Genomic DNA, 19,430 nt, shown 5'->3' with positions numbered 1-19,430 from the left:
GGACAGAAGGGGTTTCCGCCCTCTTCGGTCCAAGATTTAATGCACGTTGGTTATCAGAGTAATCACGAAACTCACCCCACAAGTCCTGCCCGCCTCCTCCTACTACAACCACCACCACCATCACCACGACTACCAACCCACCGATTTCCTCGCCGCGTCCCGCGTCGCTCACGGAGCGACTGTTGATTGAAACGTTCTGATTGCATCCCCCAGGGGGCGGCATGCGGGTGCCACATGGGGGTGATCGCCCTGGTCGACCCCCCTGCGGAACGTACCCACTTATTTGGTAGTCTAATGTCTAATACGGACGTCACCGTACTGACGAGGACGTTGATGATGTCGACGACGACGGGATCGGGAACAATGCGACCCCCGAAGAGAGTTCGGATTTGCGGCCTAGGAGGGCGGGTTCTTGCGTTCTGTTTGCTGCGACTTCTAACGTTATATTTTTATGCGTCTTTAAAGAGCAATTACTGTCGTTCAGCGTTCGCACGATTTTATCGCGATAGCTTTTATCGCAATTTAAGTCCTACCGACAAAAAATGTAGAAAAAGAGAGGCAAAAAAATCACCTCCGTTGATAGACTAGGTACATGTAATAAAGTCAATTGTGCCTTTTGACGTATGTAAAATGCGATACCTTGCAAAACGTTTCCAAGGGCGGAGATTTCTATCGTATCAATCGAGAAAAACGCTCTTTCGATGGTGCGCTTCGTACGAAAATCGGGAGTTCGTGGCGCGAATCAAAAATTCAGCCGAGCGAAGGCGAGGAAAAGTCGAAGGAAAAGGGGCCGGATCCTTAGGCAATTTCTCGCGCCCCTGCCGCGATAAAGCGTAGCCGAGGAGCGCGTGCGCGACCGCCGAGAATGAAAGAAGGACGAGAGGGAAGCCGGAGAAGGAGCGTCGAAAGTCTTCTGCGAGAGAAGGGAATTGCGGCGCACCGGCTTCGAGAGAGGATGGCCTATCAGCGTATTTCAAAGATAAGCCTGCTCGCCCTACTCGTGGCAGGGACCCCACGGCCGAGCCATCAGCCATAATAACAATCCGATATGATTACGCCATAATCATAACGCAGCCAGTCGGGCTCCGAAATTACGCCGGTGAATTGAGATATCGTGTTTACGTCTTTCAAAGTGCCCGCATAAACAAAATTAAACGACCGCGGGAGGTCACCCTCTCTCTCTCTCTCTTTCTCTCTCTTACTGGCTGTACATACCGCGCGTTAACCGCGCGCTGTGAAAATAAGTGGGGGAATGGGGCCGTTTTCGGCGACGTCGCGAAGATTGCTTCGCGAGAAGAAAGGGGGAACGCTGAATTTTATGCGAAATATATAGCGAGCAAAGAATATAAATCGCCGATTAACGATATCATCGACGATAGTCGATTAGTTCTTGCACGATCTAATTAGAAGATAACCGGGATGTGTATGTAATAAAATTTTCAGTTCAAATTTCTAAGTAAAACGTTAACATTACTTAAACGAAATTTTTTCAAGATGTTGAAGTGACAATTAAAAAATTCTGTAGTCATACAAGGTTATTGATTAATTATAAATTTGTTAAAACACATAACTACATTAATATTACTTAAACGAAATTTTTTTCAAGATGTTGAAGTGACAATTAAAAAATTGTGTAAAGTCATATGAGGTTATTGATTAACTATAAATTTGCTAAAAATATTCAAAATGTATCTTGCTTTAAAAAAATGAAATTTATGTCAAAATTCATGTTTATACTTCGCTAAATGACTCGCTGCTCTCCCCCTCCCTCGATCTCCATAAAGTTCGTTAAAAACCATGACCAATATGTTGGAGAATTTCATCTCGCCGCGCGGCACCGGCATTAATTAAACATCGAAATGTCGCCTGTGGTTTTTGGCCAGCGCGATGGCTTTTCACAAAAATAATTAGTCGTTTGAGCAATAAGTTACGAACCGGAACGTTTAATAAACCAACGCGACCTCGTTACGCTCGTTGACGCAAAACACCGCCGCGACATCGGTACGCGATATAAAATACGAGACACCACCAATGCGTCCCCCCCCCCTCTCTCTCTTTCTCTCTTTTTTCTGTCTCGCCTATAGCACAATGCCGATACGTTTTTAACGATTCGCGACACAAAAATACCGATGCCGATCGTACAATGAGCCAGTCCGCGTGTAATCGCAATTCCATTCCGCGCATATAACACTCGACGGTCACGTTAGCGCGGCCGAAATCGCAGTTCCGTTTCTTTCGGTCCCGTGACATGTTTAATTGTAATTTCGGTAATTATCGTTCGTCAGAAAGTCACATCGAGAGCCACGTCGCCCCGGCTGTAAGGAAAGAATCTGTCACTCGCTATCCGAGTGCACGCTGCGCGATGTTAACCAACAATAAAAAAAAAAACACAATAAACTTTCTCAAATAAAAGAAGCTAATATCGATTATACATATACAAATCTTGATTTTAGATTCCAAAACTTAGATAAGTTAAGAGTGTTCGGAGTTCTGGTATTCTTCGACGAAATTTCGAGATTTACATTCGTAAGATTTTGAAGCTTGAAAGAATTCAGCAATGTACCAGAGGTTCGGAGTCGAAGATAAGAAAATCGCGCAATTCCGAAACTTTGTTTGGTATCGACGTTCGACAGACTGCCACTTGTCGGTGTCATCTCGGGGAGTTTCCCGAGGAAGTGCAGGAGAAGAGACGGGAGGACACAGGAGGATATTCCGGTCTTCCCAAAGATCCGGACAATGCGCCCTCGACGTCACTCTCGATGCTCGCAATGTCGACGGCGGGACGCGTCGAGAGAACGAGGGACTTAGAATCCGGATAGGAGGAAGAGGAGGAGGAGAAGGAGGAGGAGATCGTTCGACGAGATGTAGAAAAAGACGCCACCAGACACGCGGTCGCGAATGATGGAAAGCGATAGAACCGATCAACAGTCAGCTGACGAGGAAGAACGAGCATAATAGCGACGAGAGGGAAGAAGAAGGGGTGAGAGGAAGCGTGACGGTGGAAGGACTCTCACTTTCTTGTCGATAGTCGACGGTCCGGATTGTCGATGGAATGCTAAACGACCCGGAATCGTTGAATCGGTATTGAGCCCTCTCTCGCGAGTTCTTTCGCCCTCCCTCGTAATCTCACTGGTACTTTCCGTTCCTTCCAACAATTGTTGTCTATATATAACTGATCACCCTCAACATATAATATATCGCTGATCTTGACCGGCATTTCGTACAAATTTACCTGGCGATAACAATCCTCTCGATATATATATATAATGTTATATTATATTATATTTACATAATATTTATGTAATAATTATAGCTATTCTATATTTCCATATACTTAACAAGTATTTCTATATGTATATATATATTTATTCTTGTATTCTATAGTATGTATATACACTCTATAGTACAATACATGTGATATTACACTGTAGTTAAAATTTGTTTCGATTCTCTATAATAATTCAACCGTAAAAACTTCCTATTAAATATAATATATATTGCGAATATATTACAAGTATATTCAAAAGTAGTGCAATATTATTCAACTGCAAATAAAGCGGTGGATAAACCATCAAAACGTCCAACTATGCGTTGTGTTCGTAACAGGAAGTAGAGAATCTCGACCCATTGCACGCGCGAGGCGACCACATCTCGCCGCGTCGTCCTACATACCGACACACTGCCCCTCTTCTCCTTACATCTTCCGACACGCGGCTAGTTGATGACGTATGCAAGTCGCTCTATCTGCAGATGTGCGCGGATGTCCACGATTGTACGGTACGCATGCGCCGCTCGCGGGTTCCGTTCGCCGCTATCCGTGCTGTAGTATCTGATGACCCGCCCAGGGCTGCATATGACAGCAACAGCAACGGCAGTAGCGACGGCAGCGACGGCGTTGGCGGTCGGGAAACGAGGACTTCTAGGAGCAGAACCGCCACGGCAGGGGTGGCTTTTGCGGAGGACACCGACGAGGGGTGGATAAAGAGAGAGAGAGAGAGAGAGAGAGAGAAAGAGAGAGAGAGAGAGAGAGAGCGAGGGTGGAGAAGTGGGCCGAGGGAGGTAGCAGAGGCCACGGGAGCGGCTAGGAAAGGGGGAGAAGGGGCAGTAGTCTTCATGTCATGCACTTAAATATGTACCGAGATAATGCCCGTTGAGAGGACCTACGGGGCTCGCCAGGGTTCTCGAATGGAATGGAGCGCCCCGGAGTGTTTCAGACAGTTTGTTTACCACCCGAGTGTCTCTCCTTCTCTCTCTCTCTCTCTCTCTCTCTCTCTCTCTCTCTCTCTCTCTCTCTCTCTCTTTCTCACACGCGCGCTCTCTTTCAAGCCACTCTTCTCTCTGGCACGGAGGACCACTCGCACTTTTTCGGACGATTGATATCTACGAACATTTGTCCGAGATGCTTTCGTTAAAAAAAAAAAAAAGAAAAGAAAAACTGAGTTAGCTGATTTGCATCGCTAATTACATGCGTTAACAATTTGACTGTTGTCCCTCCGATTGAAAAAACAATGGATACGCTCGACATATAATAATATCTCACTATTACATTTTTGTGATTTTTATATACATCTGTATTGTATTATTAGAAAAATTAATGGAAATATGTAATATGCAATGTATTATACACACACTGATAAAAATAAAACATTTCTTTTTCGAAACTGCCATAGTGTCTCAAGTGTGTTTCTGGAATATAATTATAATTAAACTTTAATTAAATGTTTCGGGTTGCTAATTTTTTCGTTACATATTAGAACGATTCCGCATAACTTTCCATCGTTTATGTTAGCAATTTTAATGCAACGTATTATTGTGAGGATAAAATACAAATCATTTCTGTAAAATCATGTCCTCTTTTTTCAGATTTGAAAAAATGATTGCAGTTCTGTTCCTCCAAAAAGTTCTCAATTTTAGAAAGAATTCTCCAGAAGTCATTTAAAACAAAAATACTATTTGAAAAATTTGCGAACTAACATCACCTTCATTATGTAAAAAAATGCAATCCCTTTTTAGAAAGTTGTAAGAAGATTTCAAAATTTTGACAATTCTAGGAAGGTTTCAAAAATAATTCTGTTCAAAACATAAGTTTGAAATTTTGAAATTTCAAAAAATGAAAAATTACTTTTTCAGGTTTAAATTAGGGATAATCGTTAAAACTAGTAAGAATTATCAAGAACTCTGAAATACATTGTCGGCGTTTCAAAGGAGTTAATTTTTCATCTTTCTATTCTAAATTTTTATGGAATTCTTGCTATTCAAAAATTTTTTTTGCAAATCCAACATTCTATAGTACAATAACTCTTCACGAATTTTAACACGATTAACCTTAAGATTTCCAATTTTGATGTATAAAAACTATTTTTGAAAATTCTAACATTTTATTGGTATGGCAATCTTTCACAAATTTTTATCCTTAAGACTAGAATCACTGACCGAAACTGATAAATCTTAAGAATAATCATTAAGATTATTCTATAAAATGAAAAGTTCTCACGGTTTATCACGAGAATTTTCCTAAGAAAAAAATGTCAAAATTGGTTTTTGTAATATTTTAAGCAGGTCAATTTCTTGAGTTAACTTTCAAAATTAATTTTTGTGATAATTTAAACAGAATTATATTGTAAACTTTTTTATAATTGTAAAATACTATTTGAAATCTTCTTAGAACTCTACTCTAAAAAAATTGCATTTTTTACATAATAAGGCATCGTAAAATTAACCCTCCGGTTTTTCAAATGGTATTTTCTTATTTATTATTTGCTTTAAATGACTTACTTTAAATAATTTTTTTCTAAAATTCATTAAAAACTCTAGAAGTCTTTGGAAGATTCATTCAAAACTCTAATCTTTTTTTTTCAAATTTAAAGGAAGGAGGCTAACTTCACAGAGATACATAGTTCGCAAGAGGAATACGGAAGCGAGACAATGATAATCGATATACTCGCGTGTGTGTACACACGCTCTTGGAGCAATCTCGGCGTATCGCATATGCGATGCCGAGCGGTATGTGCATATGCTAATGCAAGAATAAACGGTTCTATTAGAAAAGCCAACAAACGTCCCACTCGATGAGCGCGGGGATTTGAATACATAAATACTCGAGTTCCTGGTGGACGCGCGCGTGTGTATACAGGGAGGGTATGCGATCTGCATACATTTAAGACGGAGGTAGGGGGTGTGATGTTTTAATCCAGGACCGGGTGCGCTATTATTTCTGCTACGAAGCTGAAATTCGTCCGCGTGAAAAGGAAACCGCTTAAATGATACAGTTCATTCTTGAGTTCACTGGTAGCAAATATCTCGAAAAATTACGTAGTAATTAAAAAGAAATGATTAAATCGTCAGAACAATGTTAAAATTTATACTAACTGCATTTATGCGCGATGTGCTATTTGGAAATTATTATTCATCATAACGTCAAATAAAGTTCTACAGTTGTACATTTTTAATAAAATTATCTTTTAATTTTATAATTAAGTTTTAAAAATTTCTATGTCTCTTATTGAACGTAATTAAACAATTCCGTTGTGAAAATAATACTGCAATAAAGTCGCAAGTCAAATGCTATATTTAAAAGCATATTTGATTTTGAGAGAGAGTGAGAGCGACAGAGCGAAAGAGAGAGAGAGAGAGAAAGAGAGAAAGTTCCAGATTCTCAACGAATGTCCGCACCACGGAGGAACAGTTTCCAAGGGGACTCGAGCTGTCGCCGGGCAACTCGAATTCCCTCCGCGTTCTAGCCACTCAACCCCCGCTTAGTTCAAAACCCGTGTCCCATTGGTAAGTTACTTTGTCTAATGCCGGCCAACTTCGTCGATTTATCTCGAGAGTCGGTTATATACGTATATATATATATATAGCTTAGTGTAGTCTTCGCGATAAGGTGATATTTCCAGCATAATTCGCCATGGAGATTCGAGATGTTGGAAGTTTCACTCTATCACTGCCCCCTCCCACCTCGCTCACCACCTGTCTCTCGTGCGTTTTCCTCTCCTTCGACAAGAAAGGAAGACAAGATGCAGCTCGTATTTTTTGTTAGGTGCACACATGTAATTATTGTCGCAGTTAAATTTGCACAAGAGACAATTCTGAATTAAGTCTAATCTGTTTGAGCAAAAGCCTTAGTTTGGAAACACAAAGGAAACGCTACAATTTCTGCGAGCGTTATTTACATAGATTACCTAGTGTCTACGTAATTTACGCGCAAACAGTTTATATATTCCACATGCAGATCATTACCATATTCTTGCATAAGAAGCATTCGTACAAGAGAAAAAAACTTGGACGTACAAAAATTTTATAACATACTTTCCATTTTTTCGTGTCTTTTCCAAAAGGAGATATACGTAGAGCTAAAGAAAATTAATCACATAAAGAATTTGTCCTTTAAACAAATTTTCCAGGATTTGAGAAAAATACCTCTAACCATTAAAGACAACCGCAAACTATGAGAATGATAAATGACTAGACCATAGAAACGTAAAAGGCATTAGAAGAGCGACGGCGAAAATAAAAGCAAGAAGCAAACAACTGCCACAGCTCAGCTAGGGGACAGCGATATAATTTTCCAGAACGTGGCGGGGTAAAAGGGGTAAAAGGGGCTCGGTTTTCTTGGCGGCCAAAAGGAGAGTTCTCCGCGTGGAGCACTCGGCTAATGGGTGCTGGGAGTCTTACAACGACGACGAGGACGCCAGGATGCGAGATACGGTTGAGAGAAACCGAAAGACAGAGAGAGAGAGAGAGAGAGAAGTAGCGTCGCACCGCCGAACTTTAACTCGTTAATTACTGGCGCGAGGGCAACTTCTTGCCAGAGCGCTCGAATATTTCAAACTATTGTGTTCGTAAACCCCTCCAGAGGCTTGGCTCTGAGCGAGGCGACCGTATATACGCGTGCATGTACGTACGCCCACACGAATACACACACGTATACATACACCGGTTTTGCATTTACGACGACCCCCGGCTCTCTTTGCCCAAGCGCGAACGTATAGACTACCTCTGTCGTCTCGCATTCCTTTCCCGCGAATCGTCTTCGGTTTGCCAACGTCTCTACCAAATGTCCTAGAAAGCACCACTGGACTGTTATTCGGATTGAGTCGAATCAGATGTCGCGGATCGCAGCCTGGAAAAAGGGAAGGATGCTGGTTCAAGAAGAAAAATAAAATGGCGTGCAAACAGGATAAGCGGAGGATGTAATAAACGTAAGACGATCGAATTTCCGAAATTAAATAAACAATAAATGCATCAAATTGTATAACATAATAAAAATATAAATAAACAACTTTTATAGAATTGAAATTTCAACCTAATAAAGTAATTAATTGTACATATCAGTTATAACAAAAGCACAATTACCGATATCTTGTTACAAAAGAAAGCATTGCGTCGAACTGTCTGTTATTTTCATGGTGAGAGATCCGAGAAATTCTCATATCCGCGTAACCTTTACTAGGCGCTTTTTGTCTGCGTGTCTCAGCCATTCTCTCCTCTCTCATCTCTTTAATAAGCTCGTCGCGAGCGAATGTTGGCTAGCCGTGCGTGAAGTCGACGTGTCAAAGAATCGGCGCGAACAGGGCGGAAAGATTCGCGCGCGCATTCGGTTCCGCGAAAGACGCGCTGGTTGTCGCTCGCTTGCTCTTCACGCCCACCCGCGCTCGTTATCCTAGCTTTTACAAGCCCAAGTATATAGAGACAAGTATATAGAGGCTGAAAGGGACGCGGATGTCATACGGCAGATACAGCGTCGTCCTCTCGTCGACGGGACGAGGCTAATGGACGAGTATAGGGCGTGAGCGCGAGAAAACGCTCTATAGGGAAGAAGCGCAACTGGGGCTGAAAGGGTGCAACCAACGATTAACAGCCGAGAGTACCAAAGGTATCGTCAAGAGCGTTGTTTTCGTGAAGCTGTCTGCTCCGCTTCCCTTTTCTCTTCTCTTCTCATCTGCTGGTCGTTGCAACGATGCGCTTTAATATCGCGCCCCATCCCCCATTTATGTTCCTCAATTACTAGAAACGAGGAATCTTACGAAGAAGTACGAACAGTTGAAAAGCATTTAAAAATAAAAATTGTTTGTAAGCCACATACGCCGATTATCGATCGACAACTGTGATCGTTGAGAGATTCTCCAAAATAACTATAGCAATGAAATTTATAAATGCCGAGTTTGATTGCTATATGGAAATAATATCGATGAAACTTTTTAGCTGCCTTCGTACTCTCACACACAACGCGGTATTTTCTTTAAAAAATATTCCGTTTTATACAAACGCGTTTCTACGACAAATTGACGTTCGCTTACGCTGCGATTTTACGCTCGCGCTACGAAAACAAAATTTTTCGTCATGCAGAGAATGTCGGTCGACGGAATCGCGTGATAGATAGAGTCGCGTTACAAAGCGGTTTTTAACGCTCCTGTTGGGCTCGCGCGCGCGCGCGCGCGCGCGCGAATCGAACCGGAGCTGCCTGCGAAGACGCGCACATGGCACGGGATGACGGGGCGTTCTCTCATTAGGTATGAAAACTCGCGCGTGAATTGTAGCGTTTAATTCAGCGTCGGACCTTGCGTCGACCCTTCTCGCAGGAACGAAAGGGTAGTAGCGCGAGAACTAGATCAACGATAGGAAAGAGCTTGTAAAACACGATCTCATTGTGGGATAAACTGCAGTTTGCGCTTGCGTGCGTTCAATTGCTCGAAAGCGTATCATTTAGCAATCTTTCTCTGTGCTAACGTAATATAATTGTAATATAATTATAATTAATTAATATATATTTATAAATTTCAATACTAAAAAAATATAATTAAAATAAAAAATATACGACTTTTTTTATACAACAGACATCTCTTTATAAAGAATAGTAGGTTGCTATTATTGAAAATAGAAGAGTGTTTAAAGCTAATTTGCACATGTAAATTCGGCCAAGTATTTCACGAGCTCACCTATTCCACGTGTGCACGTGTGTAACTGCGAAGAGCACATGTAATTTCGCATCGCGAGACACGATGTGTTCACGATGTGTTCACGACGCGTGTCACGCGGCATCCGAGACGACAACGCGCGCGAGTAAACACGCGAGCACGCACAAGAGTCTCCTTTCCCTTCTCCTCCTCCTCCTCCCCGCGCTTATACGCATGCATTAAGGGACACGTCCGTCTAGCTGCGTGAACATTGCACGCCCCCGTCGACGTTCCCGACCAGAGGGTGCGCTCGGCGAACATAAGTGCGAAATCGCGACGCCTCCCTCTCCCCTTTCACGTCACGGTAGCAGAAGGTAGTCGCGAAGCCACGAGTGTCGTGCATAATGCGCGGACGCGCATACTAATTACAACACGTTTCCATTTTGCGCGCAGTCGTCTCTCTCCTCCACGCAACCTTCCCTCGTCGTCCTGAAATGATAATTTAGAAACGACGGCTACGACACATACCTTCATCCTCTCGCGGCACCAAGGACGAAGGTTTGGAAAATCGTTCTTCTAGAAACATTTGTTTGAATGTTTTGATTTTGAAGATGTCCTGTGGCCAAATTAGCCATTATTTACGTTTTTTACATTAGTTCGTTTTTTAAAGCAATTTATAAGCATATAAATTGCATCAAAAATTGAGTACATTTATACCCATTAATTTTTTTCCAAATTTATTTTTCCACCTATTCGTAAAATAATTAAATTGATTTATTAAACTATAAATTTTCTTCATTCCCTGAAAAATTCACGTTCGCAACATCGCTTAGTTTCTTTCTCGATTGCAGACAAAGTAGCCTTTAATTAATGTTTCGATTTTCGAAATAGTACTCGTCATTCTGTAAAATGAATATCAGCATCGTCGGCAACGTCGATCGTGACGACATGGAACGGATGCGTTTACAACGAAACGAGAAACAAACGGACAACGAAGAAAAGAGGAGAGATAGACGAATCGGGAGAGAGGGACGGGAGAATAGCAAAGGGCGTCCTTTTGTACGTCCCGCTTGCCGTTCGCATTCTGGTAATTAGTTCGTTTGCCTGTGCTAATTACGTTACCTTTTAATAGCGCACAAGAGACACCCTGCAGCATCTCCGCGAACAGAGGAGCACAAGCGCGTGTGTTGTAAGTTTACGAGTTGTGAGACACCTAAAATCCGAGTAGATCGATATTCTCGCCGAAAAATCGGCGAATATTTTTTTCCTTTTTTGAAACAATCGAAAAAAAACAAAGCCGCGTGGTATCATCACGATTTCGTCATTTATGCGTATGTGGCAACTTTATCGTTAACTGCTCGTGCTATCGAGATTACAAATGAAAAAAGAAACTCGCCTGATCTTCGAGCGTGTGAAGGTATTCAGAAATATTCACGAACGCGCGCGCGACTATGCAAATTATTGTTAATGTGCAAAAATGCACACGAATATTCTGTTACAGATTCAAATGTATGTATGTGTCGTGATACATCCCATTATATTCTTTATAAAGAATAATTAAAATACTAAGAGTCTTTCTCCTAAGTGATGTAATTTCTATATTCATAAACTTTTATACTATTTTACTAAAATTTGATTCTCTCAATTGAAAGAACTTTGCAATTTGTAATTTCACATATCAATTTTTATTATTTTTATCGCATATATATATATATATATATATATATATATATATATATATATATATTAACTGTACATATATATTTCATTTTACATACAGTATATATTTTTTAAAATTGTAAAATAAAAACCATTTTGTTACAAAAGATAGAATAATTAAAATACTAACTGTAAGAACTGATTCTAAAAGCCCTTCGTGAAATCGAACGTCGGATGATTGTACATCATCTTCTCCCTCTTTTTCCCACTCATTTTCCTTCGTGAAAGCTTTAACCTCCTTCAGACTCGCAATTAGGGGGAGGGGGGCGTCGAGACGCGCTTCACGACGCTATGTCGCCCTTTTGCCTGTTATTTAATTGGGATACGCAATTGAATGACACTCGATACACGGTATAGCGGGAAAGAGTTGCCGTCGGCTGTACTAAGGCCTAACGACGGTATTGTATGCGGTTCCCCTTTCGATTACTTTGTTCTGTTTTACAGGCTTTTCGCGTTTATCTTCGGATAGCGACGAAACAAATGTAAACCGCTCGCGCCAAATTATTTCGAGTTTTCGCAAACTTTGGAACACGAGCATACTACACAATTTCGATAAAATAATTAATAATTTCATAAAACGTGCAGAAATTTATACTGTAATTTACAAATTTATTAACTAAAACTGTCGTGCTTCGGACAATGTCTGTTTGCCTATAAGTATAAATAAACAAATAAAAAATTCGTGGCAAAATCAATTAAGAGTATCTCATTCGCTCTCGTGTGTTATCGTTATCCAAAAATTGTCCCATAAACTATTCCCATAAACGGCATTATCGCGATAAGAAACATTAACGTTTCTTAAGTTGCATTCTCAACGATCCGCCCAATCCTGGCGAGGAAAAATAAAGATGAACTCCCAAGACATGCTAACAAGGCGCGAGCGGGCGTGGCATAAGCGAACGAGTCTCTTAACGAGATCAGCTCCGTGGAAGTGCGCGGTGATGCGGAGATTCGCGAGGTATCCCCGAGAATGACGGGGAGAGAGAACCTCTTTGACACTACGTTGCTAACTAGAGAGAGAGAGAGAGAGAGAAAGAGAGAGAGAGAGAGAGAGAGAGAGAGATGACGAGGGACAGATAGTAACGAGGAATAAGCAAGGGAGAGAGAAAGGTGGAAATGCGGTGAGGCTGCATCTTGGAAGACTTCCTCGAGCTCATTACGCCGACAATAATTAACGTTGCATAAAGTGTCGTTATGGAAATAACCGAGGAACCGAGCAGAACGTGGATGAAAGGAAAGAAGATAGGGAGGAGAGAAGAGGCGAAAAGTAAAGGAAAAAGACGAAGACCACGAGAGAGATAAAATACACCGCATACTATCCCAACGTTTTCCGCGCCGATGGAAAATGTTTCCATTGATAGCGATCCGCGCAGCTTCGCGGGATGTATCGCGGCTTGTCCGCGCCTATGGTTTCTCGCGCTCTATCTTTCTCCGGGAAATATAATTCGAATCCGTCCATCGCCCCGATGAAAGCCGATGAGAGGCGGTCGAGACGGTAAGGATGGCGCTTTTCGCGCTGAATGTCCAATTATTATATCACGAAATATCTGTTGGAAAATTGGATAACGCGGACTCAGCGAGTCCGCGGAGGTGGAGCGCGTTGAATAAAAGAGGAAGCAGATTCTCGCGAGTAGAGAAGCGCGGCTGAAGGAGAGCCTACAGGGGCAGCAACTCAACGAGAGAGATGCAGTCGTCTCATCATGCACGCTATATATAGATGTGTATATAAATGTCTACTGTGGAAGAAGCGAAACCGCTGGCAGAAAACGCCAGTCAACGACAGGCAGTATATGCGGAAACCACGACGAAATGACACTCGTGCTGGCGCTAATTGGGCCCTCGAGGTGACGCCATCAAGAGGGATGCTCTTCCACCCTCGGAGTATGCCTCCCTCTGTCGCCTTCCTGCCAGCCCTCCCCCCGGCAACCTCTTTCTTCCTCTTCATACATCGCGAATCGACGGGATAGAAGAAGAAGATTTCAAAGATCAGCATATTGTTAAGAAGAAAAGAGCAAAGAAATAAAAATGTAATTTTTATCTTACTCTCTTCATTCCGTAATTTTTAAATAAAATGTTTAAATAAAAGATATTATAAAGACAGGTACGATTTGCTGTTATCTTGCTTTAATTTAATTTTTAATAATTTCAAAATTGAAAAAAGAAAATTAATTTTTAAAATGAATAAGGAATGCGAAATTGCACACGTAATCCTTTTGAATTCATGATTGCTCAATCGAAGCAATCTTTGATTTAGTCTCTTTGGTGGTTCACGTCATAAAAGGTATTGTCATGCACTCCTTCACGTACGATATTTGAGGATGAAAGAAGGATATGAGTACGCGAAATCATCCCTGCATACAAATCTTTACTTCTGCATATAAGATAAATGCACAATGCGTGTGAAAATAATAAAATTCTAATTCCAAATTAATTCCACAATTGTGTCTCATTGCGACGGTACAACAAAAGCGTGAATTATGCATTTTATTTTAAACCTGCTATAGATAATCAAAATAATAATTTTAGCAATGTAGAGATTTGCGTCTTGATATATGCATTACTTTACAAGTATTTCTTACACACAAAGATTGTATAAGACCACAAAATAGGAAGCTTCAAATCGTAAGACTCACCGTACGATGCTTCTCCTCTGCCGATGGGCTGCAATAAGTCACGATTCGTCTGAAACAATAGAGAGAAATTGCGTATGAAAGTAACGATCGTTGAGGTATTCCATACATATACATTTATACATTGTGGAAAGAATAAGCGAGAGGAGAAAAGAGATACACGCACATTTCGGCGACGTACGAGAGATGACGGCAACTAAAATTAAGCATCATATCGGGCATTAAGAGAAATTATCCGCGTTATGCCTCGATCGTATCTTTTATGGACTTTCGCAGGCAACCGCAACGAGCAAAGGCGAAGCAAAGGGCAAGAAACGAGCCGACGACGGAAACTCGTTGAATTTATATATTCACCACTATGCTGATATATACATATATATATATATATATATATATATATATATATATATATATATATATATATATATATATATAATCGTATACATATATATATACTATTTTATTGCGATATTCAAACCGTTTACAAAGACGTCTCGCCAAACTACCTCGTTAAATATTTTACGATACGATCGACCCTGCGCATCTCTCCCCCTTCAACGCGTCCAAGAAATGACGGCGTGAATGAAATCAAATACGAAGTCATATACAAAGGAGCGTTTTCTAAGACAAGTTGCGATATAAGACAAATACATCATCGTCCGTTGAGATTACAGTGCGTACAAAAAAATTAATTTATGTATAAAAAATTGAATTTACAGCTAAAAAATGTATATGTTTCTAAATCTATATATTTAACGAATTAATAAAAATTTCGTGGAAAAAATAATTTTATACAGAAAATCGAATTTCGAATTTATAAAAACATACACGCAATTCCATCATCCTTTTTTGTATGACAAACTTTTGTGGTCCCTTTCTATATTTCAAGTTCCTTTCATTGGTCAGCGTCGCTCGCACCGTACAAGGCAGACAAATAATAATTGCATCATCCAAAGTATATGCGCGGCTGGACGAAATGGGGACAATATATCAAAGAGAGTAGACCGTCTCGCTCTTCTCGCGACAGAGACTCTTGTGAATAAAGTTTACCCATTTACAAGAATGGAAACTTTTATTACGCCGTTATGAAGACGCATCATGCCACGGAAAATAGTTTTAATGTCTCTTTTCGCACTTTCGGAATTCCGTAACGTTCCGCGTCCCGATCTCGCAAGTTACAAAGTAGTTACGTTATCCCTTTCGATAATGCATTCATACTTCAAGCAACTGCCAAAAGAAGATATCTTTTTATAAAAAATTTATACGAAGAAAATGTACGAGAAATCAAAATTACATTCTCTAGAGTGCTCAAAAAAATATTTCTCTTAAAATAGAAAACAAAATTTATCCGCATCGGAAAGAATGTATAGATATAATTAATCTTCAAAATTATATTAATTTTTCTCGAGAGCTTGCGATAAAAACATGCTGTAAATACGTGCACGCATGCCTCGATTCTGGAGCATTAGTTGGCGCATTAGTACCGACATTCTAGGTGTAGAATGTGCTGCCGAAATAAATGACCGGACGTCGCAGGCAGGCATTCATACACTCGGCAGTGACTAGAGAAGTGCCTTGCTCTAGTGCCTTTCGGAATTCCGATTGAGGAGTCTGAGAGAGAGAGAGAGAGAGAGAGAGAGAGAGAGAGAGAGAGAGAGAGAGAGAGAGAGAAGGAAAGAGGCGGTGGCAATCCGAGGAAGGAAAATGAGGCACAAACAGAAAAAGAGAGAATAGACACGCGAGCGAGCGAAAGAGCACGAAAGAGGCGGTGGATGAATCGGACGATGGAGAAGGAAGCTCCTTTCACGTCAGGATAGTGAGCGATCGACCGAATCGCAGGTGAGTGCCTGCGACCGCGTAGGATTATTTATATAAACGCCGAGTCACCGGTTATTAATGAGAGGTGCCGCCTCCCTCTGTCGGTGGCTATCGACGAGTTACCTCGAACCATCCCCCAAGCAATGCCGAGCTTATATGTCGTCGAGTCACCAAAGGTGTCGACCAATCGATCGATATTCTCCCGAAAGACGTCCCCCATTCGAAATAATTCGGCGAGCTCGATAATAATAGTAATTAAATTATGCTTAATATTAATTCTTGTTTGCATTAAAGCTGACGTCGCATTTCAAATTTCTATATCTTAATAGTAGTACATGTTTGTACCTCGATACTACGAACTTTATTAATTATATCCAATATATTTAAATATAATTAAAGATTAATATATTATATACTTTCCATATTTTTCAATGTTGCCATTAAAACAAAGTACATCATACAATTTGTTTGATTCTTCTACTTAAAGTTCTAATATTGCACGCAAAAAAAAAAAAAAAAAAAAAAAAAAAACTCAAGTTACTGCAGTTACGGCGAGGCGCGTCAAAATGGCAATAAGCCTCTACGGTATTTTGCCGACATCAGTCGCGTGTCAATCCTTTCGTAGTGATGTACCTAATCGGTCTGCATTTCAGATGTTTCAAAGTCGCATAAGAGTCGGTGATCGAGGTTTAAAAATTCGTTTCGGCGCCTACGCTTCATTTCTCTTCCGTGCGTCCTCTTTATTGCACGAGAGATCCGTCTCAGACCAAACCTGCACACCTGCGTGTCTGGCATCCTTCCAGGCATTGATGAGATGAGTGAAATATGAAGGTCCCTGAGGATACGTCCGTAGCAGAACGGGGACACCTGGATTTAGCAATCGTTCTCAATGAAGGGACCCTCGACCGAAGGTTAAAAATGGAGTAAAGGAAACGACTGGTTCTGCCTTCTTTTTTTTTTCAAAACCACTGAAGCAAGTAATCTATCTTGAGGGACTTGCAGTGACTTTTGCCAAAAAGATATTTTTAGAATATCTATCGTGGATGACCCACTTATTTTTATTTTTAACACAGACGTAATTGTTACAAATGTTTACGTAAATATTATTACCTTAAATATTTAAATACATACAACTTTTTATCGGCGTCGTTAGAGTTCGTTCTTGAATAATTATTTCCAAATACATTTTGTCAACTTTTACGACAATTATAATTAACTTTTTTATTATTTTACTATTTAATGATCATGTGTAAAACTGAGAAAAAATATAGTTGTACGATGAATGGAACTTGTAAATTTATTCACATTTTCAACTATACCGTACAGCCTGTAGTTTTTTGGAGGCGGATACGACCACCGTGGCCGTAGAAGGGAGGTTAAAAAGAAATCGTAGGGGGTTTATGGTGGAGACGCGGGCGACGCAGAACCAGGTGTCATGGGGCAGCTATACAAAGAAATGATGGATGTCTGGCACGGCAACCCTCGTAACGTGCCCTCGGCACCTCAGGTGTCACTCTGGGTCCATGCCTCGTTATCTCGCCGATAGGAGAAAATAAAGCCGATTCTTTTTTATTCTATATAAAGCCGATATATGATGCGCAAGACAGCAAGTCTTTGTTTAATTTATATGCAAATTAAATATTATGCGATTAAATATTACGTTTGTCGGAATTATTAAAATTAAATTAAAGTTTAAATTTAAAAAAAAGTAAAATCTATATATCTATATAAATATATCTATATAAATGTTATTTTTTTATTTGAAAATTATAGACTACAATCGCAAATTATCGCGAAAATAAAAGCAAATTTTCTCGTTTTAGGATTGACTCTCTCCTCTCATAAGATCAATAATATTCACTTTCCTAAACCGGAATATGGGTTCAAATCATCGAATACGTAGGTGGCGTGAAAATTGAATGGACGATTGTAGTCCTCCGAAAAGATCTTCTTTTCTCCCTCTGCCTTCCCAATTCCTGGCCAGTAAGAAACACTCAGGAGTAAGAATACTAGTCGCGCGCGTGTTTCTTCGCACCTGGCAAATCCAAAACACCTCTCGAAGTGGGCTCTCACTTTCGTTCACTTACATGGGACCTCTCTCGTGCCTTTGTCGGGCCACGCGCCCAAAGAAATACAAAAAAGATTAAAACGGATCTCTCCGATCTATCCCTCCTGACGTGGCGTATATATTTACAAGATGACATATATAATCATATTCGTATCACATCGATATATAAAAAAAATGTAATTATAATTATTATATAAATAAAAATAACAATAAATAAAAATTACAAAAATGTTAATAAGCTTTTCCAACAGATTTATATCCTTTTTAACGCGAGATATTCGTGTTATAAAGTAACGTAAAGGAAACAACATATCGTCGCGCGAGGGATTATTTATATATCTTAATCTCGTGATACGATACTCCATCTAAAGGAAGAAACGCGGTCAAGGCGTTGGTGTCGACACCAACGACGCGAGCGTGATTCGTGTAGGAAAGATTTTCTTCGCTCGTACGGTCCGGTGGCTTCTTTTTCGTTGGGATAGGTCCTGTCGGGGCACCTCATTTCCTTTCGAGTTGTCGGTCGGGGATTCGGTTCTACAGCGTGACAATTCTTCCTCTCCTGCGCCCGACTTCTCTACTCACTGAAGCCCGACCCGACAATGGATCGTTGGTCCACAGCGTAAAGAAATCTAGCGCAGAGACGAGAAATGTGGAAGAAAGAGATGTGAAAAAGCGAGAAAAAGAGAAAGAAAAAGAAGTTTGTTATGTTCTGAGCAAGTTCTTTTAACAATGAAAGCAATAAGTAGCAATATAAGAAAAAGTCAAACTAATAAAATTAAGGAGAATAAGATAGTATATCGTGCATGACACACACAACGGAGATAGGTATATAAATACAATTTACTAATTTATACATTTGAAAAGAAAACAGTAATAATAATTATATTTGATTAATTTTGCATAGAAATTAATTTCTTGAAAATATTAAGAATATTAAAATCTGTCCTTTTATTCGGCATAGAATTTCAAATATAAGAACTCTGAATTAAACAGAAAGAGAGAGAGAGAGAAAGAGAGAGAGAGAGAGAGAGAGAGAGGGAGAGAGAGAGAGAGAGGGAGAGAGATGGAAACAAGAATGGAGAAAAGGAAATAGAAGGAATTCTTTCAAATATATAAGAAAATGTCATTCATACATCGCATTTTGACCGCAGGTCAAAATCGCCGTTCATAGAAACGACAACTTAGAAATGAGCTTGACCCGAATATCGACTATAAGGAATCAATGAACTAAACTATATTTTACAAAAGTTAAAGTCTATATTACTTGACCGCTATTTTAAATAGAATATCCCATTCATA

At 40.2% G+C, this 19,430-nt stretch overlaps 1 long non-coding RNA gene across 2 annotated transcripts in view; it reads right to left on the bottom strand.

Moving 5' to 3' along the window:
• LOC140663081 (uncharacterized) overlaps nt 1–19,430 on the bottom strand; it is a 150,710-nt gene that overhangs the window by 85,399 nt on the left and 45,881 nt on the right. For both annotated transcript variants that reach the window (XR_012046214.1, XR_012046213.1), the window contains exon 3: nt 14,249–14,297. This is a non-coding gene — a long non-coding RNA (uncharacterized lncRNA). The remainder of the gene's footprint in view (nt 1–14,248; nt 14,298–19,430) is intronic.

Source organism: Anoplolepis gracilipes, chromosome 2, assembly GCF_047496725.1.
Source record: "Anoplolepis gracilipes chromosome 2, ASM4749672v1, whole genome shotgun sequence".
In the NCBI taxonomy this organism is placed as follows: Eukaryota; Metazoa; Arthropoda; class Insecta; order Hymenoptera; family Formicidae; genus Anoplolepis; species Anoplolepis gracilipes.
This window is presented reverse-complemented; position numbering and strand designations above follow the sequence as displayed.